At 45.8% G+C, this 27170-nt stretch overlaps 26 non-coding genes across 26 annotated transcripts; 6 read left to right on the top strand and 20 right to left on the bottom strand.

Annotated features, from left to right (window-relative positions):
• The first annotated feature begins 471 nt into the window (after nt 1-471).
• On the top strand, nt 472-543 carry trnae-cuc (transfer RNA glutamic acid (anticodon CUC)). Its single transcript has one exon. It is a non-coding gene; the product is annotated as a tRNA-Glu (tRNA).
• Nucleotides 544-1027: 484 nt separating this feature from the next.
• On the bottom strand, nt 1028-1109 carry trnas-cga (transfer RNA serine (anticodon CGA)). The gene has a single exon. It is a non-coding gene; the product is annotated as a tRNA-Ser (tRNA).
• A 1297-nt stretch (nt 1110-2406) lies between these two features.
• trnas-uga (transfer RNA serine (anticodon UGA)) lies at nt 2407-2488 on the bottom strand. The gene has a single exon. It is a non-coding gene; the product is annotated as a tRNA-Ser (tRNA).
• Nucleotides 2489-3037: 549 nt separating this feature from the next.
• On the bottom strand, nt 3038-3119 carry trnas-cga (transfer RNA serine (anticodon CGA)). The gene has a single exon. It is a non-coding gene; the product is annotated as a tRNA-Ser (tRNA).
• A 1119-nt stretch (nt 3120-4238) lies between these two features.
• Nucleotides 4239-4320, bottom strand: trnas-uga (transfer RNA serine (anticodon UGA)). The gene has a single exon. It is a non-coding gene; the product is annotated as a tRNA-Ser (tRNA).
• A 1088-nt stretch (nt 4321-5408) lies between these two features.
• On the bottom strand, nt 5409-5490 carry trnas-cga (transfer RNA serine (anticodon CGA)). Its single transcript has one exon. It is a non-coding gene; the product is annotated as a tRNA-Ser (tRNA).
• A 1268-nt stretch (nt 5491-6758) lies between these two features.
• Nucleotides 6759-6840, bottom strand: trnas-uga (transfer RNA serine (anticodon UGA)). Its single transcript has one exon. It is a non-coding gene; the product is annotated as a tRNA-Ser (tRNA).
• A 1119-nt stretch (nt 6841-7959) lies between these two features.
• trnas-uga (transfer RNA serine (anticodon UGA)) lies at nt 7960-8041 on the bottom strand. The gene has a single exon. It is a non-coding gene; the product is annotated as a tRNA-Ser (tRNA).
• Nucleotides 8042-9129: 1088 nt separating this feature from the next.
• trnas-cga (transfer RNA serine (anticodon CGA)) lies at nt 9130-9211 on the bottom strand. The gene has a single exon. It is a non-coding gene; the product is annotated as a tRNA-Ser (tRNA).
• Nucleotides 9212-10470: 1259 nt separating this feature from the next.
• trnas-uga (transfer RNA serine (anticodon UGA)) lies at nt 10471-10552 on the bottom strand. The gene has a single exon. It is a non-coding gene; the product is annotated as a tRNA-Ser (tRNA).
• Nucleotides 10553-11086: 534 nt separating this feature from the next.
• Nucleotides 11087-11158, top strand: trnae-cuc (transfer RNA glutamic acid (anticodon CUC)). The gene has a single exon. It is a non-coding gene; the product is annotated as a tRNA-Glu (tRNA).
• Nucleotides 11159-11642: 484 nt separating this feature from the next.
• Nucleotides 11643-11724, bottom strand: trnas-cga (transfer RNA serine (anticodon CGA)). Its single transcript has one exon. It is a non-coding gene; the product is annotated as a tRNA-Ser (tRNA).
• A 1147-nt stretch (nt 11725-12871) lies between these two features.
• On the bottom strand, nt 12872-12953 carry trnas-cga (transfer RNA serine (anticodon CGA)). Its single transcript has one exon. It is a non-coding gene; the product is annotated as a tRNA-Ser (tRNA).
• Nucleotides 12954-13072: 119 nt separating this feature from the next.
• Nucleotides 13073-13144, top strand: trnae-cuc (transfer RNA glutamic acid (anticodon CUC)). Its single transcript has one exon. It is a non-coding gene; the product is annotated as a tRNA-Glu (tRNA).
• A 956-nt stretch (nt 13145-14100) lies between these two features.
• Nucleotides 14101-14182, bottom strand: trnas-uga (transfer RNA serine (anticodon UGA)). Its single transcript has one exon. It is a non-coding gene; the product is annotated as a tRNA-Ser (tRNA).
• Nucleotides 14183-15893: 1711 nt separating this feature from the next.
• trnas-uga (transfer RNA serine (anticodon UGA)) lies at nt 15894-15975 on the bottom strand. Its single transcript has one exon. It is a non-coding gene; the product is annotated as a tRNA-Ser (tRNA).
• A 533-nt stretch (nt 15976-16508) lies between these two features.
• trnae-cuc (transfer RNA glutamic acid (anticodon CUC)) lies at nt 16509-16580 on the top strand. Its single transcript has one exon. It is a non-coding gene; the product is annotated as a tRNA-Glu (tRNA).
• A 484-nt stretch (nt 16581-17064) lies between these two features.
• trnas-cga (transfer RNA serine (anticodon CGA)) lies at nt 17065-17146 on the bottom strand. The gene has a single exon. It is a non-coding gene; the product is annotated as a tRNA-Ser (tRNA).
• A 1386-nt stretch (nt 17147-18532) lies between these two features.
• On the top strand, nt 18533-18604 carry trnae-cuc (transfer RNA glutamic acid (anticodon CUC)). Its single transcript has one exon. It is a non-coding gene; the product is annotated as a tRNA-Glu (tRNA).
• A 484-nt stretch (nt 18605-19088) lies between these two features.
• Nucleotides 19089-19170, bottom strand: trnas-cga (transfer RNA serine (anticodon CGA)). The gene has a single exon. It is a non-coding gene; the product is annotated as a tRNA-Ser (tRNA).
• Nucleotides 19171-20317: 1147 nt separating this feature from the next.
• Nucleotides 20318-20399, bottom strand: trnas-uga (transfer RNA serine (anticodon UGA)). Its single transcript has one exon. It is a non-coding gene; the product is annotated as a tRNA-Ser (tRNA).
• A 1089-nt stretch (nt 20400-21488) lies between these two features.
• Nucleotides 21489-21570, bottom strand: trnas-cga (transfer RNA serine (anticodon CGA)). The gene has a single exon. It is a non-coding gene; the product is annotated as a tRNA-Ser (tRNA).
• A 1297-nt stretch (nt 21571-22867) lies between these two features.
• Nucleotides 22868-22949, bottom strand: trnas-uga (transfer RNA serine (anticodon UGA)). The gene has a single exon. It is a non-coding gene; the product is annotated as a tRNA-Ser (tRNA).
• Nucleotides 22950-23483: 534 nt separating this feature from the next.
• Nucleotides 23484-23555, top strand: trnae-cuc (transfer RNA glutamic acid (anticodon CUC)). Its single transcript has one exon. It is a non-coding gene; the product is annotated as a tRNA-Glu (tRNA).
• A 484-nt stretch (nt 23556-24039) lies between these two features.
• Nucleotides 24040-24121, bottom strand: trnas-cga (transfer RNA serine (anticodon CGA)). The gene has a single exon. It is a non-coding gene; the product is annotated as a tRNA-Ser (tRNA).
• A 1284-nt stretch (nt 24122-25405) lies between these two features.
• Nucleotides 25406-25487, bottom strand: trnas-uga (transfer RNA serine (anticodon UGA)). Its single transcript has one exon. It is a non-coding gene; the product is annotated as a tRNA-Ser (tRNA).
• Between the last annotated feature and the right edge of the window lie 1683 nt (nt 25488-27170).

The following is a 27170-nucleotide window of genomic DNA, read 5'->3' as shown; positions in this document are numbered from 1 at the left end:
ATCGGCCACAATGTCAGGGAGCGTCAAGGAAGCTCCACATTAGAAATCTTGACCTAAACAGAGGGTAGACTTATTTACAGAACATGGGTCGAAACAAAAGGAGCTGTCAACCATTTTTTTTTCATTTACAGGAGGCGCAATAATTATTAGGAATTATTACTAAAGTTGCTGTTGCACTGAAAATGGAATTCAAATGAGATAACGGACTTGTTTTATAGAGAGGCCAATGAATTTGACAACAATATTTAACCTTTCAAAAGTGCAATCGTTGTATTATACATTTTGTGAATATCAAAGTTGGACCTGAGACCCCTATACTGTAGCGGCTAGGAGTCTCGCTCAGGGAATGCTGACCGGCAGCAAGCCTCTGCTGCTTTCCAATGCGAAATAACGAGGTGTAACGACCAAATTTGTGGGAGCCTGACTACTGGGTTATATAGTTTTCATTCTCGCTCCTTCCCGTCTTGACTCTCCCTGATGGTCTAGTGGCTAGGATTCGGCGCTCTCACCGCCGCGGCCCGGGTTCGATTCCCGGTCAGGGAATTAGATCACATTGATGCTCTCCAATAACAATCTCCTGCAACTGTTTCCTTGTGCTTTTAGATCTCCATCACATCATTCCACACTTTGACACACTTCAGTTGGGCTTATAAGTACAAATTCTATATGAACTGAAGATGAATAAATACACCTCTCTCAATGTTGAAAGATGTATAGAAGGGGGCCCGCTTTTGTTGCTCCCTATCACATTTTAAAGAACAACGTACAGTTGCCAATGTAGCAGCTGGTATAAAAACGGAGGATCCCAACTTGCATACAGACCCGGCTGATGGATTGACAGTTTTGAGGGGTTTTGCTGTAATTCATTGACTAAACCTCCAAGTCATGGGAAATGATTTAGAAGGCCTACTTGGACAATGCATTGGCTAGGAATTCAGGAGCGTTGGGAATGTCTGCATGCGTTATCTCCCTGGAGAAACCCATTATCACTGGAACACTGGGAAGAAAGGGCCAAAAGGGAGGGATACGTAGCTGGCAGGATTCCAACCTGCGCGGGGAAACCCCAATGGATTTCGAGTCCATCGCCTTGACCACTCGGCCACAACTACTCAAAGACTCAAGCCGGGCTGCTTTCCAATGCGAAATAACGAGGTGTAACGACCAAACTTGTGGGAGCCTGACTACTGGGTTATATTGTTTTCATTCTCGTTCTTTCTCCTCTTGACTCTCCCTGATGGTCTAGTGGGTAGGATTCGGCGCTCTCACCGCCCCGGCCCGGTTTCGATTCCCGGTCAGGGAATTTGCTCATTTTGATGCTCTCCAATAACAATCTCCTGCAACTGTTTCCTCGTTCTTTTAGATTTCCTTGACATCATTCCTCACTTTGACACACTTCAGTTGGGCTGATGAGTACAAATTCTATATGTACTGAAGATGAATAAATACACCTCTCTCCATTTTGAAACATGTGTGGAAGGGGGGCCACTTTTGTTGCTCTGTAATTCACTGGCAAAACCTCCAAGTCATGGGAAATGATTTAGACTGCCTACTTGGACAATGCATTGCCTAGGAATCCCACAGAGGGGTCGTGGGCTATGCAAGCAGCTCTGCACCCATATATACCCCCGACACTTTGAAGGTACGTCTTCAAATGTCAGCTCCTTCCAGAGACATTACTGCATTTACCGGCGTCCTCGTGGCTTGGAGTGTTTACATTTCTCCCACATCTGAATCCACAAAGCCATATTGTTATTGTTCATCCCCAAACTCTGCCATTTGACCCCATACTTTCAGACCATGCGCTACGTGAATGCCTGTGTGTAGCACCTCCCCTTAGGAAGCAAATCCCACCTTCCACTTGAACAATGGGAAAAAAGGGTCAAAGTTAAGGCTTACGTAGTAACAGGATGTGAACCTGCGCTGGTAATCTCCAGTGCACGTCGAGTCTATGGGGTTAAGCACGGGGACCAAACTGCATCCAACGGGAACATAGGATGCTGTCCCGGAACAGTTGGACGTTGACATATGAAGCCTCTAAGCGGGGATGACGTCAAGCACCGTCAAAGACTGTCCACATGTGAACTCTTGGCCGAAAGAATGCGCCAAGTTTTTTACATGGCATCAGTCAAAAGAGACTGCGACATAAGGAGCAGGTCAACCGCTCGTTTGGATCACAACAGGAGCCAAAATTGTCATCAATCTATATTTACTTAGCTGTTGCACAGAAAACTCAAATAATGCGAGATAAATAGTCACAGGCCTTGCTGCTAAAGTCCATCAGGAACATTATTTGTTTTTGCCGCTTAATTCAGCTCAGGTGCGTTGGAAATGTCTGCACGTGTTATCTCTCTGGAGAAACCCATTATCACTGGAACACTGGGAAGAAAGGGCCAAAAGGGAGGCATACGTAGCTGACAGGATTTGAACCTGCGCGGGGAAACCCCAATGGATTTCAAGTCCATCGCCTTGACCACTCGGCCACAACTACTCAAAGATTGGAGGTGGGCTGCTTTCCTGGGATGACTGAACTTTGACAGCGTAAATCACACATCGGCCACAATGTCAGGGATCGTCAAGGAAGCTCCACATTAGAAATCTTGACCTAAACAGAGGGTAGACTTATTTACATTCCACACTTTGACACACTTCAGTTGGGCTGATAAGTACAAATTCTATATGAACTGAAGATGAATAAATACACCTCTCTCAATGTTGAAAGATGTATAGAAGGGGGCCCGCTTTTGTTGCTCCCCATCACATTTTAAAGAACAACGTACAGTTGCCAATGTAGCAGCTGGTATAAAAACGGAGGATCCCAACTTGCATACAGACCCGGCTGATGGATTGACAGTTTTGATGGGTTTTGCTGTAATTCATTGACTAAACCTCCAAGTCATGGGAAATGATTTAGAAGGCCTACTTGGACAATGCATTGGCTAGGAATTCAGGAGCGTTGGGAATGTCTGCATGCGTTATCTCCCTGGAGAAACCCATTATCACTGGAACACTGGGAAGAAAGGGCCAAAAGGGAGGGATACGTAGCTGGCAGGATTCCAACCTGCGCGGGGAAACCCCAATGGATTTCGAGTCCATCGCCTTGACCACTCGGCCACAACTACTCAAAGACTCAAGCCGGGCTGCTTTCCAATGCGAAATAACGAGGTGTAACGACCAAACTTGTGGGAGCCTGACTACTGGGTTATATTGTTTTCATTCTCGTTCTTTCTTCTCTTGACTCTCCCTGATGGTCTAGTGGCTAGGATTCGATTCCCGGTCAGGGAAGTTGCTCATTTTGATCCTCTCCAATAACAATCTCCTGCAACTGTTTCCTCGTTCTTTTAGATTTCCTTGACATCATTCCTCACTTTGACACGCTTCAGTTGGGCTGATGAGTACAAATTCTATATGTGCTGAACATGAATAAATACACCTCTCTCCATTTTGAAACATGTATGGAAGGGGGGCCACTTTTGTTGCTCTGTAATTCACTGGCTAAACCTCCAAGTCATGGGAAATGATTTAGACGGCCTACTTGGACAATGCATTGCCTAGGAATCCCACAGAGGGGTCGTGGGCTATGCAAGCAGCTCTGCACCCATATATACCCCCGACACTTTGAAGGTACGTCTTCAAATGTCAGCTCCTTCCAGAGACATTACTGCATTTACCGGCGTCCTCGTGGCTTGGAGTGTTTACATTTCTCCCACATCTGAATCCACAAAGCCATATTGTTATTGTTCATCCCCAAACTCTGCCATTTGACCCCATACTTTCAGACCATGCGCTACGTGAATGCCTGTGTGTAACACCTCCCCTTAGGAAGCAAATCCCACCTTCCACTTGAACAATGGGAAAAAAAGGTCAAAGTTAAGGCTTACGTAGTAACAGGATGTGAACCTGCGCTGGTGAACTCTTGGCCTCTAGAAAGCACGCGCCAAGTTTTTTACATGGCATCAGTCAAAAGAGACTGCGACATAAGGAGCAGGTCAACCGCTCGTTTGGATCACAACAGGAGCCAAAATTGTCATCAATCTATATTTACTTAGCTGTTGCACAGAAAACTCAAATAATACGAGATCAATAGTCACAGGCCTTGCTGCTAAAGTCCATCAGGAACATTATTTGTTTTTGCCGCTTAATTCAACTCAGGTGCGTTGGAAATGTCTGCACGTGTTATCTCCCTGGAGAAACCCATTATCACTGGAACACTGGGAAGAAAGGGCCAAAAGGGAGGCGTACGTAGCTGACAGGATTCGAACCTGCGCGGGGAAACCCCAATGGATTTCAAGTCCATCGCCTTGACCACTCGGCAAAAACTACTCAAAGATTGGAGGTGGGCTGCTTTCCTGGGATGACTGAACTTTGACAGCGTAAATCACACATCGGCCACAATGTCAGGGAGCGTCAAGGAAGCTCCACATTAGAAATCTTGACCTAAACAGAGGGTAGACTTATTTACAGAACATGGGTCGAAACAAAAGGAGCTGTCAACCATTTTTTTTTCATTTACAGGAGGCGCAATAATTATTAGGAATTATTACTAAAGTTGCTGTTGCAGTGAAAATGGAATTCAAATGAGATAACGGACTTGTTTTATAGAGAGGCCAATGAATTTGACAACAATATTTAACCTTTCAAAAGTGCAATCGTTGTATTATACATTTTGTGAATACCAAAGTTGGACCTGGGACCCCCTATACTGTAGCGGCTAGGTGTCTCGCTCAGGGAATGCTGACCGGCAGCAAGCCTCTGCTGCTTTCAAATGCGAAATAACGAGGTGTAACGACCAAATTTGTGGGAGCCTGACTACTGGGTTATATAGTTTTCATTCTCGTTCTTTCTCCTCTTGACTCTCCCTGATGGTCTAGTGGCTAGGATTCGGCGCTCTCACCGCCGCGGCCAGGATTCGATTCCCGGTCAGGGAAGTTGCTCATTTTGATGCTCTCCAATAACAATCTCCTGCAACTATTTCCTTGTGCTTTTAGAGCTCCATCACATCATTCCACACTTTGACACACTTCAGTTGGGCTGATAAGTACAAATTCTATATGAACTGAAGATGAATAAATACACCTCTCTCAATGTTGAAAGATGTATAGAAGGGGGCCCGCTTTTGTTGCTCCCCATCACATTTTAAAGAACAACTACAGTTGCCAATGTAGCAGCTGGTATAAAAACGGAGGATCCCAACTTGCATACAGACCCGGCTGATGGATTGACAGTTTTGAGGGGTTTTGCTGTAATTCATTGACTAAACCTCCAAGTCATGGGTAATGATTTAGAAGGCCTACTTGGACAATGCATTGGCTAGGAATTCAGGAGCGTTGGGAATGTCTGCATGCGTTATCTCCCTGAAGAAACCCATTATCACTGGAACACTGGGAAGAAAGGGCCAAAAGGGAGGGATACGTAGCTGGCAGGATTCGAACCTACGCGGGGAAACCCCAATGGATTTCGAGTCCATCGCCTTGACAACTCGGCCACAACTACTCAAAGACTCAAGCCGGGCTGCTTTCCAATGCGAAATAACGAGGTGTAACGACCAACCTTTTGGGAGCCTGACTACTGGGTTATATTGTTTTCATTCTCGTTCTTTCTCCTCTTGACTCTCCCTGATGGTCTAGTGGCTAGGATTCGGCGCTCTCACCGCAATTTGCTCATTTTGATGCTCTCCAATAACAATCTCCTGCAACTGTTTCCTCGTTCTTTTAGATTTCCTTGACATCATTCCTCACTTTGACACGCTTCAGTTGGGCTGATGAGTACAAATTCTATATGTACTGAACATGAATAAATACACCTCTCTCCATTTTGAAACATGTGTGGAAGGGGGGCCACTTTTGTTGCTCTGTAATTCACTGGCTAAACCTCCAAGTCATGGGAAATGATTTAGACGGCCTACTTGGACAATGCATTGGCTAGGAATCCCACAGAGGGGTCGTGGGCTATGCAAGCAGCTCTGCACCCATATATACCCCCGACACTTTGAAGCTACGTCTTCAAATGTCAGCTCCTTCCAGAGACATTACTGCATTTACCGGCGTCCTCGTGGCTTGGAGTGTTTACATTTCTCCCACATCTGAATCCACAAAGCCATATTGTTATTGTTCATCCCCAAACTCTGCCATTTGACCCCATACTTTCAGACCATGCGCTACGTGAATGCCTGTGTGTAACACCTCCCCTTAGGAAGCAAATCCCACCTTCCACTTGAACAATGGGAAAAAAGGGTCAAAGTTAAGGCTTACGTAGTAACAGGATGTGAACCTGCGCTGGTAATCTCCAGTGCACGTCGAGTCTATGGGGTTGAGCACGGGGACCAAACTGCATCCAACGGGAACATAGGATGCTGTCCCGGAACAGTTGGACGTTGACATATGAAGCCTCTAAGCGGGGATGACGTCAAGCACCGTCAAAGACAGTCCACATGTGAACTCTTGGCCGAAAGAACGCGCCAAGTTTTTTACATGGCATCAGTCAAAAGAGACTGCGACATAAGGAGCAGGTCAACCGCTCGTTTGGATCACAACAGGAGCCAAAATTGTCATCAATCTATATTTACTTAGCTGTTGCACAGAAAACTCAAATAATACGAGATCAATAGTCACAGGCCTTGCTGCTAAAGTCCATCAGGAACATTATTTGTTTTTGCCGCTTAATTCAACTCAGGTGCGTTGGAAATGTCTGCACGTGTTATCTCCCTGGAGAAACCCATTATCACTGGAACACTGGGAAGAAAGGGCCAAAAGGGAGGCATACGTAGCTGACAGGATTCGAACCTGCGCGGGGAAACCACAATGGATTTCAAGTCCATCGCCTTGACCACTCGGCCACAACTACTCAAAGACTCAAGCCGGGCTGCTTTCCAATGCGAAATAACGAGGTGTAACGACCAAACTTGTGGGAGCCTGACTACTGGGTTATATTGTTTTCATTCTCGTTCTTTCTTCTCTTGACTCTCCCTGATGGTCTAGTGGCTAGGATTCGATTCCCGGTCAGGGAAGTTGCTCATTTTGATGCTCTCCAATAACAATCTCCTGCAACTGTTTCCTCGTTCTTTTAGATTTCCTTGACATCATTCGTCACTTTGACACGCTTCAGTTGGGCTGATGAGTACAAATTCTATATGTGCTGAACATGAATAAATACACCTCTCTCCATTTTGAAACATGTATGGAAGGGGGGCCACTTTTGTTGCTCTGTAATTCACTGGCTAAACCTCCAAGTCATGGGAAATGATTTAGACGGCCTACTTGGACAATGCATTGCCTAGGAATCCCACAGAGGGGTCGTGGGCTATGCAAGCAGCTCTGCACCCATATATACCCCCGACACTTTGAAGGTACGTCTTCAAATGTCAGCTCCTTCCAGAGACATTACTGCATTTACCGGCGTCCTCGTGGCTTGGAGTGTTTACATTTCTCCCACATCTGAATCCACAAAGCCATATTGTTATTGTTCATCCCCAAACTCTGCCATTTGACCCCATACTTTCAGACCATGCGCAACGTGAATGCCTGTGTGTAACACCTCCCCTTAGGAAGCAAATCCCACCTTCCACTTGAACAATGGGAAAAAATGGTCAAAGTTAAGGCTTACGTAGTAACAGGATGTGAACCTGCGCTGGTGAACTCTTGGCCTCTAGAAAGCACGCGCCAAGTTTTTTACATGGCATCAGTCAAAAGAGACTGCGACATAAGGAGCAGGTCAACCGCTCGTTTGGATCACAACAGGAGCCAAAATTGTCATCAATCTATATTTACTTAGCTGTTGCACAGAAAACTCAAATAATACGAGATCAATAGTCACAGGCCTTGCTGCTAAAGTCCATCAGGAACATTATTTGTTTTTGCCGCTTAATTCAGCTCAGGTGCGTTGGAAATGTCTGCACGTGTTATCTCCCTGGAGAAACCCATTATCACTGGAACACTGGGAAGAAAGGGCCAAAAGGGAGGCGTACGTAGCTGACAGGATTCGAACCTGCGCTGGGAAACCCCAATGGATTTCAAGTCCATCGCCTTGACCACTCAGCCACAACTACTGAAAGACTGGAGGTGGGCTGCTTTCCTGGGATGACTGAACTTTGACAGCGTAAATCACACATCGGCCACAATGTCAGGGAGCGTCAAGGAAGCTCCACATTAGAAATCTTGACCTAAACAGAGGGTAGACTTATTTACAGAACATGGGTCGAAACAAAAGGAGCTGTCAACCATTTTTTTTTCATTTACAGGAGGCGCAATAATTATTAGGAATTATTACTAAAGTTGCTGTTGCAGTGAAAATGGAATTCAAATGAGATAACGGACTTGTTTTATAGAGAGGCCAATGAATTTGACAACAATATTTAACCTTTCAAAAGTGCAATCGTTGTATTATACATTTTGTGAATACCAAAGTTGGACCTGGGACCCCCTATACTGTAGCGGCTAGGTGTCTTGCTCAGGGAATGCTGACCGGCAGCAAGCCTCTGCTGCTTTCAAATGCGAAATAACGAGGTGTAACGACCAAATTTGTGGGAGCCTGACTACTGGGTTATATAGTTTTCATTCTCGTTCTTTCTCCTCTTGACTCTCCCTGATGGTCTAGTGGCTAGGATTCGGCGCTCTCACCGCCGCGGCCAGGATTCGATTCCCGGTCAGGGAAGCTGCTCATTTTGATGCTCTCCAATAACAATCTCCTGCAACTATTTCCTTGTGCTTTTAGATCTCCATCACATCATTCCACACTTTGACACACTTCAGTTGGGCTGATAAGTACAAATTCTATATGAACTGAAGATGAATAAATACACCTCTCTCAATGTTGAAAGATGTATAGAAGGGGGCCCGCTTTTGTTGATCCCCATCACATTTTAAATAACAACTACAGTTGCCAATGTAGCAGCTGGTATAAAAACGGAGGATCCCAACTTGCATACAGACCCGGCTGATGGATTGACAGTTTTGAGGGGTTTTGCTGTAATTCATTGACTAAACCTCCAAGTCATGGGTAATGATTTAGAAGGCCTACTTGGACAATGCATTGGCTAGGAATTCAGGAGCGTTGGGAATGTCTGCATGCGTTATCTCCCTGAAGAAACCCATTATCACTGGAACACTGGGAAGAAAGGGCCAAAAGGGAGGGATACGTAGCTGGCAGGATTCGAACCTACGCGGGGAAACCCCAATAGATTTCGAGTCCATCGCCTTGACAACTCGGCCACAACTACTCAAAGACTCAAGCCGGGCTGCTTTCCAATGCGAAATAACGAGGTGTAACGACCAACCTTTTGGGAGCCTGACTACTGGGTTATATTGTTTTCATTCTCGTTCTTTCTCCTCTTGACTCTCCCTGATGGTCTAGTGGCTAGGATTCGGCGCTCTCACCGCAATTTGCTCATTTTGATGCTCTCCAATAACAATCTCCTGCAACTGTTTCCTCGTTCTTTTAGATTTCCTTGACATCATTCCTCACTTTGACACGCTTCAGTTGGGCTGATGAGTACAAATTCTATATGTACTGAACATGAATAAATACACCTCTCTCCATTTTGAAACATGTGTGCAAAGGGGGCCACTTTTGTTGCTCTGTAATTCACTGGCTAAACCTCCAAGTCATGGGAAATGATTTAGACGGCCTACTTGGACAATGCATTGGCTAGGAATCCCGCAGAGGGGTCGTGGGCTATGCAAGCAGCTCTGCACCCATATATACCCCCGACACTTTGAAGCTACGTCTTCAAATGTCAACTCCTTCCAGAGACATTACTGCATTTACCGGCGTCCTCGTGGCTTGGAGTGTTTACATTTCTCCCACATCTGAATCCACAAAGCCATATTGTTATTGTTCATCCCCAAACTCTGCCATTTGACCCCATACTTTCAGACCATGCGCTACGTGAATGCCTGTGTGTAACACCTCCCCTTAGGAAGCAAATCCCACCTTCCACTTGAACAATGGGAAAAAAGGGTCAAAGTTAAGGCTTACGTAGTAACAGGATGTGAACCTGCGCTGGTAATCTCCAGTGCACGTCGAGTCTATGGGGTTGAGCACGGGGACCAAACTGCATCCAACGGGAACATAGGATGCTGTCCCGGAACAGTTGGACTTTGACATATGAAGCCTCTAAGCGAGGATGACGTCAAGCACCGTCAAAGACAATCCACATGTGAACTCTTGGCCGAAAGAACGCGCCAAGTTTTTTACATGGCATCAGTCAAAAGAGACTGCGACATAAGGAGCAGGTCAACCGCTCGTTTGGATCACAACAGGAGCCAAAATTGTCATCAATCTATATTTACTTAGCTGTTGCACAGAAAACTCAAATAATACGAGATCAATAGTCACAGGCCTTGCTGCTAAAGTCCATCAGGAACATTATTTGTTTTTGCTGCTTAATTCAGCTCAGGTGCGTTGGAAATGTCTGCACGTGTTATCTCCCTGGAGAAACCCATTATCACTGGAACACTGGGAAGAAAGGGAGGCATACGTAGCTGACAGGATTCGAACCTGCGCGGGGAAACCCCAATGGATTTCAAGTCCATCGCCTTGACCACTCGGCCACAACTACTCAAAGATTTGAGGTGGGCTGCTTTCCTGGGATGACTGAACTTTGACAGCGTAAATCACACATCGGCCACAATGTCAGGGAGCGTCAAGGAAGCTCCACATTAGAAATCTTGACCTAAACAGAGGGTAGACTTATTTACAGAACATGGGTCGAAACAAAAGGAGCTGTCAACCATTTTTTTTTTCATTTACAGGAGGCGCAATAATTATTAGGAATTATTACTAAAGTTGCTGTTGCACTGAAAATGGAATTCAAATGAGATAACGGACTTGTTTTATAGAGAGGCCAATGAATTTGACAACAATATTTAACCTTTCAAAAGTGCAATCGTTGTATTATACATTTTGTGAATACCAAAGTTGGACCTGAGACCCCCTATACTGTAGCGGCTAGGAGTCTCGCTCAGGGAATGCTGACCGGCAGCAAGCCTCTGCTGCTTTCCAATGCGAAATAACGAGCTGTAAGGACCAAATTTGTGGGAGCCTGACTACTGGGTTATATAGTTTTCATTCTCGCTCCTTCCCTTCTTGACTCTCCCTGATGGTCTAGTGGCTAGGATTCGGCGCTCTCACTGCCGCGGCCCGGGTTCGATTCCCGGTCAGGGAATTAGATCACATTGATGCTCTCCAATAACAATCTCCTGCAACTGTTTCCTTGTGCTTTTAGATCTCCATCACATCATTCCACACTTTGACACATTTCAGTTGGGCTGATAAGTACAAATTCTATATGAACTGAAGATGAATAAATACACCTCTCTCAATGTTGAAAGATGTATAGAAGGGGGCCCGCTTTTGTTGCTCCCCATCACATTTTAAAGAACAACGTACAGTTGCCAATGTAGCAGCTGGTATAAAAACGGAGGATCCCAACTTGCATACAGACCCGGCTGATGGATTAACAGTTTTGAGGGGTTTTGCTGTAATTCATTGACTAAACCTCCAAGTCATGGGAAATGATTTAGAAGGCCTACTTGGACAATGCATTGGCTAGGAATTCAGGAGCGTTGGGAATGTCTGCATGCGTTATCTCCCTGGAGAAACCCATTATCACTGGAACACTGGGAAGAAAGGGCCAAAAGGGAGGGATACGTAGCTGGCAGGATTCCAACCTGCGCGGGGAAACCCCAATGGATTTCGAGTCCATCGCCTTGACCACTCGGCCACAACTACTCAAAGACTCAAGCCGGGCTGCTTTCCAATGCGAAATAACGAGGTGTAACGACCAAACTTGTGGGAGCCTGACTACTGGGTTATATTGTTTTCATTCTCGTTCTTTCTCCTCTTGACTCTCCCTGATGGTCTAGTGGCTAGGATTCGGCGCTCTCACCGCCGCGGCCAGGATTCGATTCCCGGTCAGGGAAGTTGCTCATTTTGATGCTCTCCAATAACAATCTCCTGCAACTGTTTCCTCGTTCTTTTAGATTTCCTTGACATCATTCCTCACTTTGAAATGCTTCAGTTGGGCTGATGAGTACAAATTCTATATGTGCTGAACATGAATAAATACACCTCTCTCCATTTTGAAACATGTGTGGGAGGGGGGCCACTTTTGTTGCTCTGTAATTCACTGGCTAAACCTCCAAGTCATGGGAAATGATTTAGACGGCCTACTTGGACAATGCATTGCCTAGGAATCCCACAGAGGGGTCGTGGGCTATGCAAGCAGCTCTGCACCCATATATACCCCCGACACTTTGAAGCTACGTCTTCAAATGTCAGCTCCTTCCAGAGACATTACTGCATTTACCGACGTCCTCGTGGCTTTGAGTGTTTACATTTCTCCCACATCTGAATCCACAAAGCCATATTGTTATTGTTCATCCCCAAACTCTGCCATTTGACCCCATACTTTCAGACCATGCGCAACGTGAATGCCTGTGTGTAACACCTCCCCTTAGGAAGCAAATCCCACCTTCCACTTGAACAATGGGAAAAAAGGGTCAAAGTTAAGGCTTACGTAGTAACAGGATGTGAACCTGCGCTGGTGAACTCTTGGCCTCTAGAAAGCACGCGCCAAGTTTTTTACATGGCATCAGTCAAAAGAGACTGCGACATAAGGAGCAGGTCAACCGCTCGTTTGGATCACAACAGGAGCCAAAATTGTCATCAATCTATATTTACTTAGCTGTTGCACAGAAAACTCAAATAATACGAGATCAATAGTCACAGGCCTTGCTGCTAAAGTCCATCAGGAACATTATTTGTTTTTGCCGCTTAATTCAGCTCAGGAGCGTTGGGAATGTCTGCATGTGTTATCTCCCTGGAGAAACCCATTATCACTGGAACACTGGGAAGAAAGGGCCAAAAGGGAGGCGTACGTAGCTGACAGGATTTGAACCTGCGCGGGGAAACCCCAATGGATTTCGAGTCCATCGCCTTGACCACTCGGCCACAACTACTCAAAGACTCAAGCCGGGCTGCTTTCCAATGCGAAATAACGAGGTGTAACGACCAAACTTGTGGGAGCCTGACTACTGGGTTATATTGTTTTCATTCTCGTTCTTTCTTCTCTTGACTCTCCCTGATGGTCTAGTGGCTAGGATTCGGCGCTCTCACCGCAGAGTCCCGGGTTCGATTCCCGGTCAGGGAATTTGCTCATTTTGATGCTCTCCAATAACAATCTCCTGCAACTGTTTCCTTGTTCTTTTAGATTTCCTTGACATCATTCCTCACTTTGACACGCTTCAGTTGGGCTGATGAGTACAAATTCTATATGTGCTGAACATGAATAAATACACCTCTCTCCATTTTGAAACATGTGTGGAAGGGGGGCCACTTTTGTTGCTCTGTAATTCACTGGCTAAACCTCCAAGTCATGGGAAATGATTTAGACGGCCTACTTGGACAATGCATTGCCTAGGAATCCCACAGAGGGGTCGTGGGCTATGCAAGCAGCTCTGCACCCATATATACCCCCGACACTTTGAAGCTACGTCTTCAAATGTCAGCTCCTTCCAGAGACATTACTGCATTTACCGGCGTCCTCGTGGCTTGGAGTGTTTACATTTCTCCCACATCTGAATCCACAAAGCCATATTGTTATTGTTCATCCCCAAACTCTGCCATTTGACCCCATATTTTCAGACAATGCGCTACGTGAATGCCTGTGTGTAACACCTCCCCTTAGGAAGCAAATCCCACCTTCCACTTGAACAATGGGAAAAAAGGGTCAAAGTTAAGGCTTACGTAGTAACAGGATGTGAACCTGCGCTGGTGAACTCTTGGCCTCTAGAAAGCACGCACCAAGTTTTTTACATGGCATCAGTCAAAAGAGACTGCGACATAAGGAGCAGGTCAACCGCTCGTTTGGATCACAACAGGAGCCAAAATTGTCATCAATCTATATTTACTTAGTTGTTGCACAGAAAACTCAAATAATACGAGATCAATAGTCACAGGCCTTGCTGCTAAAGTCCATCAGGAACATTATTTGTTTTTGCCGCTTAATTCAGCTCAGGTGCGTTGGAATTGTCTGCACGTGTTATCTCCCTGGAGAAACCCATTATCACTGGAACACTGGGAAGAAAGGGCCAAAAGGGAGGCATACGTAGCTGACAGGATTCGAACCTGCGCGGGGAAACCCCAATGGATTTCAAGTCCATCGCCTTGACCACTCGCCCACAACTACTCAAAGATTTGAGATGGGTTGCTTTCCTGGGATGACTGAACTTTGACAGCGCAAATCACACATCGGCCACAATGTCAGGGAGCGTCACGGAAGCTCCACATTAGAAATCTTGACCTAAACAGAGGGTAGACTTATTTACAGAACATGGGTCGAAACAAAAGGAGCTGTCAACCATTTTTTTTTCATTTACAGGAGGCGCAATAATTATTAGGAATTATTACTAAAGTTGCTGTTGCAGTGAAAATGGAATTCAAATGAGATTACGGACTTGTTTTATAGAGAGGCCAATGAATTTGACAACAATATTTAACCTTTCAAAAGTGCAATCGTTGTATTATACATTTTGTGAATACCAAAGTTGGACCTGAGACCCCCTATGCTGTAGCGGCTAGGTGTCTCGCTCAGGGAATGCTGACCGGCAGCAAGCCTCTGCTGCTTTCAAATGCGAAATAACGAGGTGTAACGACCAAATTTGTGGGAGCCTGACTACTGGGTTATATAGTTTTCATTCTCGTTCTTTCTCCTCTTGACTCTCCCTGATGGTCTAGTGGCTAGGATTCGGCGCTCTCACCGCCGCGGCCAGGATTCGATTCCCGGTCAGGGAAGTTGCTCATTTTGATGCTCTCCAATAACAATCTCCTGCAACTGTTTCCTCGTTCTTTTAGATTTCCTTGACATCATTCCTCACTTTGACACGCTTCAGTTGGGCTGATGAGTACAAATTCTATATGTGCTGAACATGAATAAATACACCTCTCTCCATTTTGAAACATGTGTGGAAGGGGGGCCACTTTTGTTGCTCTGTAATTCACTGGCTAAACCTCCAAGTCATGGGAAATGATTTAGACGGCGTACTTGGACAATGCATTGCCTAGGAATCCCACAGAGGGGTCGTGGGCTATGCAAGCAGCTCTGCACCCATATATACCCCCGACACTTTGAAGCTACGTCTTCAAATGGCAGCTCCTTCCAGAGACATTACTGCATTTACCGGCGTCCTCGTGGCTTGGAGTGTTTACATTTCTCCCACATCTAAATCCACAAAGCCATATTGTTATTGTTCATCCCCAAACTCTGCCATTTGACCCCATACTTTCAGACCATGCGCTACGTGAATGCCTGTGTGTAACACCTCCCCTTAGGAAGCACATCCCACCTTCCACTTGAACAATGGGAAAAAAGGGTCAAAGTTAAGGCTTACGTAGTAACAGGATGTGAACCTGCGCTGGTAATCTCCAGTGCACGTCGAGTCTATGGGGTTGAGCACGGGGACCAAACTGCATCCAACGGGAACATAGGATGCTGTCCCGGAACAGTTGGACGTTGACATTTGAAGCCTCTAAGCGGGGATGACGTCAAGCACCGTCAAAGACAGTCCACATGTGAACTCTTGGCCGAAAGAATGCGCCAAGTTTTTTACATGGCATCAGTCAAAAGAGACTGCGACATAAGGAGCAGGTCAACCGCTCGTTTGGATCACAACAGGAGCCAAAATTGTCATCAATCTATATTTACTTAGCTGTTGCACAGAAAACTCAAATAATACGAGATCAATAGTCACAGGCCTTGCTGCTAAAGTCCATCTGGAACATTATTTGTTTTTGCCGCTTAATTCAGCTCAGGTGCGTTGGAAATGTCTGCACGTGTTTTCTCCCTGGAGAAACCCATTATCACTGGAACACTGGGAAGAAAGGGCCAAAAGGGAGGCGTACGTAGCTGACAGGATTCGAACCTGCGCGGGGAAACCCCAATGGATTTCAAGTCCATCGCCTTGACCACTCGGCCACAACTACTCAAAGATTTGAGGTGGGCTGCTTTCCTGGGATGACTGAACTTTGACAGCGTAAATCACACATCGGCCACAATGTCAGGGAGCGTCAAGGAAGCTCCACATTAGAAATCTTGACCTAAACAGAGGGTAGACTTATTTACAGAACATGGGTCGAAACAAAAGGAGCTGTCAACCATTGTTTTTTCATTTACAGGAGGCGCAATAATTATTAGGAATTATTACTAAAGTTGCTGTTGCACTGAAAATGGAATTCAAATGAGATAACGGACTTGTTTTATAGAGAGGCCAATGAATTTGACAACAATATTTAACCTTTCAAAAGTGCAATCGTTGTATTATACATTTTGTGAATACCAAAGTTGGACCTGAGACCCCCTATACTGTAGCGGCTAGGAGTCTCGCTCAGGGAATGCTGACCGGCAGCAAGCCTCTGCTGCTTTCCAATGCGAAATAACGAGGTGTAAGGACCAAATTTGTGGGAGCCTGACTACTGGGTTATATAGTTTTCATTCTCGCTCCTTCCCTTCTTGACTCTCCCTGATGGTCTAGTGGCTAGGATTCGGCGCTCTCACCGCCGCGGCCCGGGTTCGATTCCCGGTCAGGGAATTAGATCACATTGATGCTCTCCAATAACAATCTCCTGCAACTGTTTCCTTGTGCTTTTAGATCTCCATCACATCATTCCACACTTTGACACATTTCAGTTGGGCTGATAAGTACAAATTCTATATGAACTGAAGATGAATAAATACACCTCTCTCAATGTTGAAAGATGTATAGAAGGGGGCCCGCTTTTGTTGCTCCCCATCACATTTTAAAGAACAACGTACAGTTGCCAATGTAGCAGCTGGTATAAAAACGGAGGATCCCAACTTGCATACAGACCCGGCTGATGGATTGACAGTTTTGAGGGGTTTTGCTGTAATTCATTGACTAAACCTCCAAGTCATGGGAAATGATTTAGAAGGCCTACTTGGACAATGCATTGGCTAGGAATTCAGGAGCGTTGGGAATGTCTGCATGCGTTATCTCCCTGGAGAAACCCATTATCACTGGAACACTGGGAAGAAAGGGCCAAAAGGGAGGGATACGTAGCTGGCAGGATTCCAACCTGCGCGGGGAAACCCCAATGGATTTCGAGTCCATCGCCTTGACCACTCGGCCACAACTATTCAAAGACTCAAGCCGGGCTGCTTTCCAATGCGAACTAACGAGATGTAACGACCAAACTTGTGGGAGCCTGACTACTGGGTTATAGTGTTTTCATTCTCGTTCTTTCTCCTCTTGACTCTCCCTGATGGTCTAGTGGCTAGGATTCGGCGCTCTCACCGCCGCGGCCAGGATTCGATTCCCGGTCAGGGAAGTTGCTCATTTTGATGCTCTCCAATAACAATCTCCTGCAACTGTTTCCTAGTTCTTTTAGATTTCCTTGACATCATTCCTCACTTTGACACGCTTCAGTTGGGCTGATGAGTACAAATTCTATATGTGCTGAACATGAATAAATACACCTCTCTCCATTTTGAAACATGTGTGGAAGGGGGGCCACTTTTGTTGCTCTGTAATTCACTGGCTAAACCTCCAAGTCATGGGAAATGATTTAGACGGCCTACTTGGACAATGCATTGCCTAGGAATCCCACAGAGGGGTCGTGGGCTATGCAAGCAGCTCTGCACCCATATATACCCCCGACACTTTGAAGCTACGTCTTCAAATGTCAGCTCCTTCCAGAGACATTACTGCATTTACCGACGTCCTCGTGGCTTTGAGTGTTTACATTTCTCCCACATCTGAATCCACAAAGCCATATTGTTATTGTTCATCCCCAAACTCTGCCATTTGACCCCATACTTTCAGACCATGCGCAACGTGAATGCCTGTGTGTAACACCTCCCCTTAGGAAGCAAATCCCACCTTCCACTTGAACAATGGGAAAAAAGGGTCAAAGTTAAGGCTTACGTAGTAACAGGATGTGAACCTGCGCTGGTGAACTCTTGGCCTCTAGAAAGCACGCGCCAAGTTTTTTACATGGCATCAGTCAAAAGAGACTGCGACATAAGGAGCAGGTCAACCGCTCGTTTGGATCACAACAGGAGCCAAAATTGTCATCAATCTATATTTACTTAGTTGTTGCACAGAAAACTCAAATAATACGAGATCAATAGTCACAGGCCTTGCTGCTAAAGTCCATCAGGAACATTATTTGTTTTTGCCGCTTAATTCAGCTCAGGAGCGTTGGGAATGTCTGCATGCGTTATCTCCCTGAAGAAAACCATTATCACTGGAACACTGGGAAGAAAGGGCCAAAAGGGAGGCATACGTAGCTGACAGGATTCCTTTCAAAAGTGCAATTGTTGTAATATACATTTTGTGAATACCAAAGTTGGACCTGAGACCCCCTATACTGTAGCGGCTAGGAGTCTCGCTCAGGGAATGCTGACCGGCAGCAAGCCTCTGCTGCTTTCAAATGCGAAATAACGAGGTGTAACGACCAAATTTGTGGGAGCCTGACTACTGGGTTATATAGTTTTCATTCTCGCTCCTTCCCGTCTTGACTCTCCTTGATGGTCTAGTGGCTAGGATTCGGCGCTCTCACCGCCGCGGCCCGGGTTCGATTCTCGGTCAGGGAATTAGATCACATTGATGCTCTCCAATAACAATCTCCTTTAACTGTTTCCTTGTGCTTTTAGATCTCCATCACATCATTCCACACTTTGACACATTTCAGTTGGGCTGATAAGTACAAATTCTATATGAACTGAAGATGAATAAATACACCTCTCTCAATGTTGAAAGATGTATAGAAGGGGGCCCGCTTTTGTTGCTCCCCATCACATTTTAAAGAACAACGTACAGTTGCCAATGTAGCAGCTGGTATAAAAACAGAAGATCCCAACTTGCATACAGACCTGGCTGATGGATTGACAGTTTTGAGGGGTTTTGCTGTAATTCATTGACTAAACCTCCAAGTCATGGGAAATGATTTAGAAGGCCTACTTGGACAATGCATTGGCTAGGAATTCAGGAGCGTTGGGAATGTCTCCATGCGTTATCTCCCTGGAGAAACCCATTATCACTGGAACACTGGGAAGAAAGGGCCAAAAGGGAGGGATACGTAGCTGGCAGGATTCCAACCTGCGCGGGGAAACCCCAATGGATTTCGAGTCCATCGCCTTGACCACTCGGCCACAACTACTCAAAGACTCAAGCCGGGCTGCTTTCCAATGCGAAATAACGAGGTGTAACGACCAAACTTGTGGGAGCCTGACTACTGGGTTATATTGTTTTCATTCTCGTTCTTTCTCCTCTTGACTCTCCCTGATGGTCTAGTGGCTAGGATTCGGCGCTCTCACCGCCGCGGCCAGGATTCGATACCCGGTCAGGGAAGATCCTCATTTTGATGCTCTCCAATAACAATCTCCTGCAACTGTTTCCTCGTTCTTTTAGATTTCCTTGACATCATTCCTCACTTTGACACGCTTAAGTTGGGCTGATGAGTACAAATTCTATATGTGCTGAACATGAATAAATACACCTCTCTCCATTTTGAAACATGTGTGGAAGGGGGGCCACTTTTGTTGCTCTGTAATTCACTGGCTAAACCTCCAAGTCATGGGAAATGATTTAGACGGCCTACTTGGACAATGCATTGCCTAGGAATCCCACAGAGGGGTCGTGGGCTATGCAAGCAGCTCTGCACCCATATATACCCCCGACACTTTGAAGCTACGTCTTCAAATGTCAGCTCCTTCCAGAGACATTACTGCATTTACCGGCGTCCTCGTGGCTTGGAGTGTTTACATTTCTCCCACATCTGAATCCACAAAGCCATATTGTTATTGTTCATCCCCAAACTCTGCCATTTGACCCCATACTTTCAGACCATGCGCTAGGTGAATGCCTGAGTGTAACACCTCCCCTTAGGAAGCAAATCCCACCTTCCACTTGAACAATGGGAAAAAAGGGTCAAAGTTAAGGCTTACGTAGTAACAGGATGTGAACCTGCGCTGGTGAACTCTTGGCCTCTAGAAAGCACGCGCCAAGTTTTTTACATGGCATCAGTCAAAAGAGACTGCGACATAAGGAGCAGGTCAACTGCTCGTTTGGATCACAACAGGAGCCAAAATTGTCATCAATCTATATTTACTTAGCTGTTGCACAGAAAACTCAAATAATACGAGATCAATAGTCACAGGCCTTGCTGCTAAAGTCCATCAGGAACATTATTTGTTTTTGCCGCTTAATTCAGCTCAGGTGCGTTGGAAATGTCTGCACGTGTTATCTCCCTGGAGAAACCCATTATCACTGGAACACTGGGAAGAAAGGGCCAAAAGGGAGGCGTACGTAGCTGACAGGATTCTAACCTGCGCGGGGAAACCCCAATGGATTTCAAGTCCATCGCCTTGACCACTCGGCCACAACTACTCAAAGATTGGAGGTGGGCTGCTTTCCTGGGATGACTGAACTTTGACAGCGTAAATCACACATCGGCCACAATGTCAGGGAGCGTCAAGGAAGCTCCACATTAGAAATCTTGACCTAAACAGAGGGTAGACTTATTTACAGAACATGGGTCGAAACAAAAGGAGCTGTCAACCATTTTTTTTTCATTTACAGGAGGCGCAATAATTATTAGGAATTATTACTGAAGTTGCTGTTGCACTGAAAATGGAATTCAAATGAGATAACGGACTTGTTTTATAGAGAGGCCAATGAATTTGACAACAATATTTAACCTTTCAAAAGTGCAATCGTTGTATTATACATTTTGTGAATACCAAAGTTGGACCTGAGACCCCCTATACTGTAGCGGCTAGGAGTCTCGCTCAGGGAATGCTGACCGGCAGCAAGCCTCTGATGCTTTCAAATGCGAAATAACGAGGTGTAACGACCAAACTTGTGGGAGCCTGACTACTGGGTTATATTGTTTTCATTCTCGTTCTTTCTCCTCTTGACTCTCCCTGATGGTCTAGTGGCTAGGATTCGGCGCTCTCACCGCCGCGGCCAGGATTCGATTCCCGGTCAGGGAATTAGATCACATTGATGCTCTCCAATAACAATCTCCTGCAACTGTTTCCTTGTGCTTTTAGATCTCCATCACATCATTCCACACTTTGACACATTTCAGTTGGGCTGATAAGTACAAATTCTATATGAACTGAAGATGAATAAATACACCTCTCTCAATGTTGAAAGATGTATAGAAGGGGGCCCGCTTTTGTTGCTCCCCATCACATTTTAAATAACAACGTACAGTTGCCAATGTAGCAGCTGGTATAAAAACGGAGGATCCCAACTTGCATACAGACCCGGCTGATGGATTGACAGTTTTGAGGGGTTTTGCTGTAATTCATTGACTAAACCTCCAAGTCATGGGAAATGATTTAGAAGGCCTACTTGGACAATGCATTGGCTAGGAATTCAGGAGCGTTGGGAATGTCTGCATGCGTTATCTCCCTGGAGAAACCCATTATCACTGGAACACTGGGAAGAAAGGGCCAAAAGGGAGGGATACGTAGCTGGCAGGATTCCAACCTGCGCGGGGAAACCCCAATGGATTTCGAGTCCATCGCCTTGAACACTCGGCCACAACTACTCAAAGACTCAAGCCGGGCTGCTTTCCAATGCGAAATAACGAGGTGTAACGACCAAACTTGTGGGAGCCTGACTACTGGGTTATATTGTTTTCATTCTCGTTCTTTCTCCTCTTGACTCTCCCTCATGGTCTAGTGGCTAGGATTCGGCGCTCTCACCGCCGCGGCCCGGGTTCGATTCCCGGTCAGGGAATTTGCTGATTTTGATGCCCTCCAATAACAATCTCCTGCAACTGTTTCCTCGTTCTTTTAGATTTCCTTGACATCATTCCTCACTTTGACACGCTTCAGTTGGGCTGATGAGTACAAATTCTATATGTGCTGAACATGAATAAATACACCTCTCTCCATTTTGAAACATGTGTGGAAGGGGGGCCACTTTTGTTGCTCTGTAATTCACTGGCTAAACCTCCAAGTCATGGGAAATGATTTAGACGGCCTACTTGGACAATGCATTGCCTAGGAATCCCACAGAGGGGTCGTGGGCTATGCAAGCAGCTCTGCACCCATATATACCCCTGACACTTTGAAGCTACGTCTTCAAATGTCAGCTCCTTCCAGAGATATTACTGCATTTACCGGCGTCCTCGTGGCTTGGAGTGTTTACATTTCTCCCACATCTGAATCCACAAAGCCATATTGTTATTGTTCATCCCCAAACTCTGCCATTTGACCCCATACTTTCAGACCATGCGCTACGTGAATGCGTGTGTGTAGCACCTCCCCTTAGGAAGCAAATCCCACCTTCCACTTGAACAATGGGAAAAAAGGGTCAAAGTTAAGGCTTACGTAGTAACAGGATGTGAACCTGCGCTGGTAATCTCCAGTGCACGTCGAGTCTATGGGGTTGAGCACGGGGACCAAACTGCATCCAACGGGAACATAGGATGCTGTCCCGGAACAGTTGGACTTTGACATATGAAGCCTCTAAGCGGGGATGACGTCAAGCACCGTCAAAGACAGTCCACATGTGAACTCTTGGCCGAAAGAATGCGCCAAGTTTTTTACATGGCATCAGTCAAAAGAGACTGCGACATAAGGAGCAGGTCAACCGCTCGTTTGGATCACAACAGGAGCCAAAATTGTCATCAATCTATATTTACTTAGCTGTTGCACAGAAAACTCAAATAATACGAGATCAATAGTCACAGGCCTTGCTGCTAAAGTCCATCAGGAACATTATTTGTTTTTGCCGCTTAATTCAGCTCAGGTGCGTTGGAAATGTCTGCACGTGTTATCTACCTGGAGAAACCCATTATCACTGGAACACTGGGAAGAAAGGGCCAAAAGGGAGGCACACGTAGCTGACAGGATTCGAACCTGCGCGGGGAAACCCCAATGGATTTCAAGTCCATCGCCTTGACCACTCGGCCACAACTACTCAAAGATTGGAGGTGGGCTGCTTTCCTGGGATGACTGAACTTTGACAGCGTAAATCACACATCGGCCACAATGTCAGGGAGCGTCAAGGAAGCTCCACATTAGAAATCTTGACCTAAACAGAGGGTAGACTTATTTACAGAACATGGGTCGAAACAAAAGGAGCTGTCAACCATTTTTTTTTTCATTTACAGGAGGCGCAATAATTATTAGGAATTATTACTAAAGTTGCTGTTGCACTGAAAATGGAATTCAAATGAGATAACGGACTTGTTTTATAGAGAGGCCAATGAATTTGACAACAATATTTAACCTTTCAAAAGTGCAATCGTTATATTATACATTTTGTGAATACCAAAGTTGGACCTGAGACCCCCTATACTGTAGCGGCTAGGAGTCTCGCTCAGGGAATGCTGACCGGCAGCAAGCCTCTGATGCTTTCAAATGCGAAATAACGAGGTGTAAGGACCAAATTTGTGGGAGCCTGACTACTGGGTTATATAGTTTTCATTCTCGCTCCTTCCCGTCTTGACTCTCCCTGATGGTCTAGTGGCTAGGATTCGGCGCTCTCACCGCCGCGGCCCGGGTTCGATTCCCGGTCAGGGAATTAGATCGCATTGATGCTCTCCAATAACAATCTCCTGCAACTGTTTCCTTGTGCTTTTAGATCTCCATCACATCATTCCACACTTTGACACACTTCAGTTGGGCTGATAAGTACAAATTCTATATGAACTGAAGATGAATAAATACACCTCTCTCAATGTTGAAAGATGTATAGAAGGGGGCCCGCTTTTGTTGCTCCCCATCACATTTTAAATAACAACGTACAGTTGCCAATGTAGCAGCTGGTATAAAAACGGAGGATCCCAACTTGCATACAGACCCGGCTGATGGATTGACAGTTTTGAGGGGTTTTGCTGTAATTCATTGACTAAACCTCCAAGTCATGGGAAATGATTTAGAAGGCCTACTTGGACAATGCATTGGCTAGGAATTCAGGAGCGTTGGGAATGTCTGCATGCGTTATCTCCCTGGAGAAACCCATTATCACTGGAACACTGGGAAGAAAGGGCCAAAAGGGAGGGATACGTAGCTGGCAGGATTCCAACCTGCGCGGGGAAACCCCAATGGATTTCGAGTCCATCGCCTTGACCACTCGGCCACAACTACTCAAAGACTCAAGCCGGGCTGCTTTCCAATGCGAAATAACGAGGTGTAACGACCAAACTTGTGGGAGCCTGACTACTGGGTTATATTGTTTTCATTCTCGTTCTTTCTCCTCTTGACTCTCCCTCATGGTCTAGTGGCTAGGATTCGGCGCTCTCACCGCCGCGGCCCGGGTTCGATTCCCGGTCAGGGAATTTGCTGATTTTGATGCCCTCCAATAACAATCTCCTGCAACTGTTTCCTCGTTCTTTTAGATTTCCTTGACATCATTCCTCACTTTGACACGCTTCAGTTGGGCTGATGAGTACAAATTCTATATGTGCTGAACATGAATAAATACACCTCTCTCCATTTTGAAACATGTGTGGAAGGGGGGCCACTTTTGTTGCTCTGTAATTCACTGGCTAAACCTCCAAGTTTAGACGGCCTACTTGGACAATGCATTGCCTAGGAATCCCAGAGAGGGGTCCTGGGCTATGCAAGCAGCTCTGCACCCATATATACCCCCGACACTTTGAAGCTACGTCTTCAAATGTCAGCTCCTTCCAGAGACATTACTGCATTTACCGGCGTCCTCGTGGCTTGGAGTGTTTACATTTCTCCCACATCTGAATCCACAAAGCCATATTGTTATTGTTCATCCCCAAACTCTGCCATTTGACCCCATACTTTCAGACCATGCGCTACGTGAATGCCTGTGTGTAACACCTCCCCTTAGGAAGCAAATCCCACCTTCCACTTGAACAATGGGAAAAAAGGGTCAAAGTTAAGGCTTACGTAGTAACAGGATGTGAACCTGCGCTGGTAATCTCCAGTGCACGTCGAGTCTATGGGGTTGAGCACGGGGACCAAACTGCATCCAACGGGAACATAGGATGCTGTCCCGGAACAGTTGGACTTTGACATATGAAGCCTCTAAGCGGGGATGACGTCAAGCACCGTCAAAGACAGTCCACATGTGAACTCTTGGCCGAAAGAATGCGCCAAGTTTTTTACATGGCATCAGTCAAAAGAGACTGCGACATAAGGAGCAGGTCAACCGCTCGTTTGGATCACAACAGGAGCCAAAATTGTCATCAATCTATAATTACTTAGCTGTTGCACAGAAAACTCAAATAATACGAGATCAATAGTCACAGGCCTTGCTGCTAAAGTCCATCAGGAACATTATTTGTTTTTGCCGCTTAATTCAGCTCAGGTGCGTTGGAAATGTCTGCACGTGTTATCTCCCTGGAGAAACCCATTATCACTGGAACACTGGGAAGAAAGGGCCAAAAGGGAGGCGCACGTAGCTGACAGGATTCGAACCTGCGCGGGGAAACCCCAATGGATTTCAAGTCCATCGCCTTGACCACTCGGCCACAACTACTCAAAGATTGGAGGTGGGCTGCTTTCCTGGGATGACTGAACTTTGACAGCGTAAATCACACATCGGCCACAATGTCAGGGAGCGTCAAGGAAGCTCCACATTAGAAATCTTGACCTAAACAGAGGGTAGACTTATTTACAGAACATGGGTCGAAACAAAAGGAGCTGTCAACCTTTTTTTTTTTCATTTACAGGAGGCGCAATAATTATTAGGAATTATTACTAAAGTTGCTGTTGCACTGAAAATGGAATTCAAATGAGATAACGGACTTGTTTTATAGAGAGGCCAATGAATTTGACAACAATATTTAACCTTTCAAAAGTGCAATCGTTGTATTATACATTTTGTGAATACCAAAGTTGGACCTGAGACCCCCTATACTGTAGCGGCTAGGAGTCTCGCTCAGGGAATGCTGACCGGCAGCAAGCCTCTGATGCTTTCAAATGCGAAATAACGAGGTGTAACGACCAAACTTGTGGGAGCCTGACTACTGGGTTATATTGTTTTCATTCTCGTTCTTTCTCCTCTTGACTCTCCCTGATGGTCTAGTGGCTAGGATTCGGCGCTCTCACCGCCGCGGCCAGGATTCGATTCCCGGTCAGGGAAGTTGCTCATTTTGATGCTCTCCAATAGCAATCTCCTGCAACTGTTTCCTCGTTCTTTTAGATTTCCTTGACATCATTCCTCACTTTGACACGCTTCAGTTGGGCTGATGAGTACAAATTCTATATGTGCTGAACATGAATAAATACACCTCTCTCCATTTTGAAACATGTGTGGAAGGGGGGCCACTTTTGTTGCTCTGTAATTCACTGGCTAAACCTCCAAGTCATGGGAAATTATTTAGACGGCCTACTTGGACAATGCATTGCCTAGGAATCTTACAGAGGGGTCGTGGGCTATGCAAGCAGCTCTGCACCCATATATACCCCCGACACTTTGAAGCTACGTCTTCAAATGTCAGCTCCTTCAAGAGACATTACTGCATTTACCGGCGTCCTCGTGGCTTGGAGTGTTTACATTTCTCCCACATCTGAATCCACAAAGCCATATTGTTATTGTTCATCCCCAAACTCTGCCATTTGACCCCATACTTTCAGACCATGTGCTACGTGAATGCCTGTGTGTAACACCTCCCCTTAGGAAGCAAATCCCACCTTCCACTTGAACAATGGGAAAAAAGGGTCAAAGTTAAGGCTTACGTAGTAACAGGATGTGAACCTGCGCTGGTAATCTCCAGTGCACGTCGAGTCTATGGGGTTGAGCACGGGGACGAAACTGCATCCAACGGGAACATAGGATGCTGTCCCGGAACAGTTGGACTTTGACATATGAAGCCTCTAAGCGGGGATGACGTCAAGCACCCTCAAAGACAGTCCACATGTGAACTCTTGGCCGAAAGAACGCGCCAAGTTTTTTACATGGCATCAGTCAAAAGAGACTGCGACATAAGGAGCAGGTCAACCGCTCGTTTGGATCACAACAGGAGCCAAAATTGTCATCAATCTATATTTACTTAGCTGTTGCACAGAAAACTCAAATAATACGAGATCAATAGTCACAGGCCTTGCTGCTAAAGTCCATCAGGAACATTATTTGTTTTTGCCGCTTAATTCAGCTCAGGTGCGTTGGAAATGTCTGCACGCGTTATCTCCCTGGAGAAACCTATTATCACTGGAACAC

Source organism: Channa argus, chromosome 21, assembly GCF_033026475.1.
Source record: "Channa argus isolate prfri chromosome 21, Channa argus male v1.0, whole genome shotgun sequence".
Lineage (NCBI taxonomy): Eukaryota > Metazoa > Chordata > Actinopteri > Anabantiformes > Channidae > Channa > Channa argus.
Note: the sequence above shows the minus strand (reverse complement) of the source record. Positions and strands in the feature narration are given on the sequence as shown.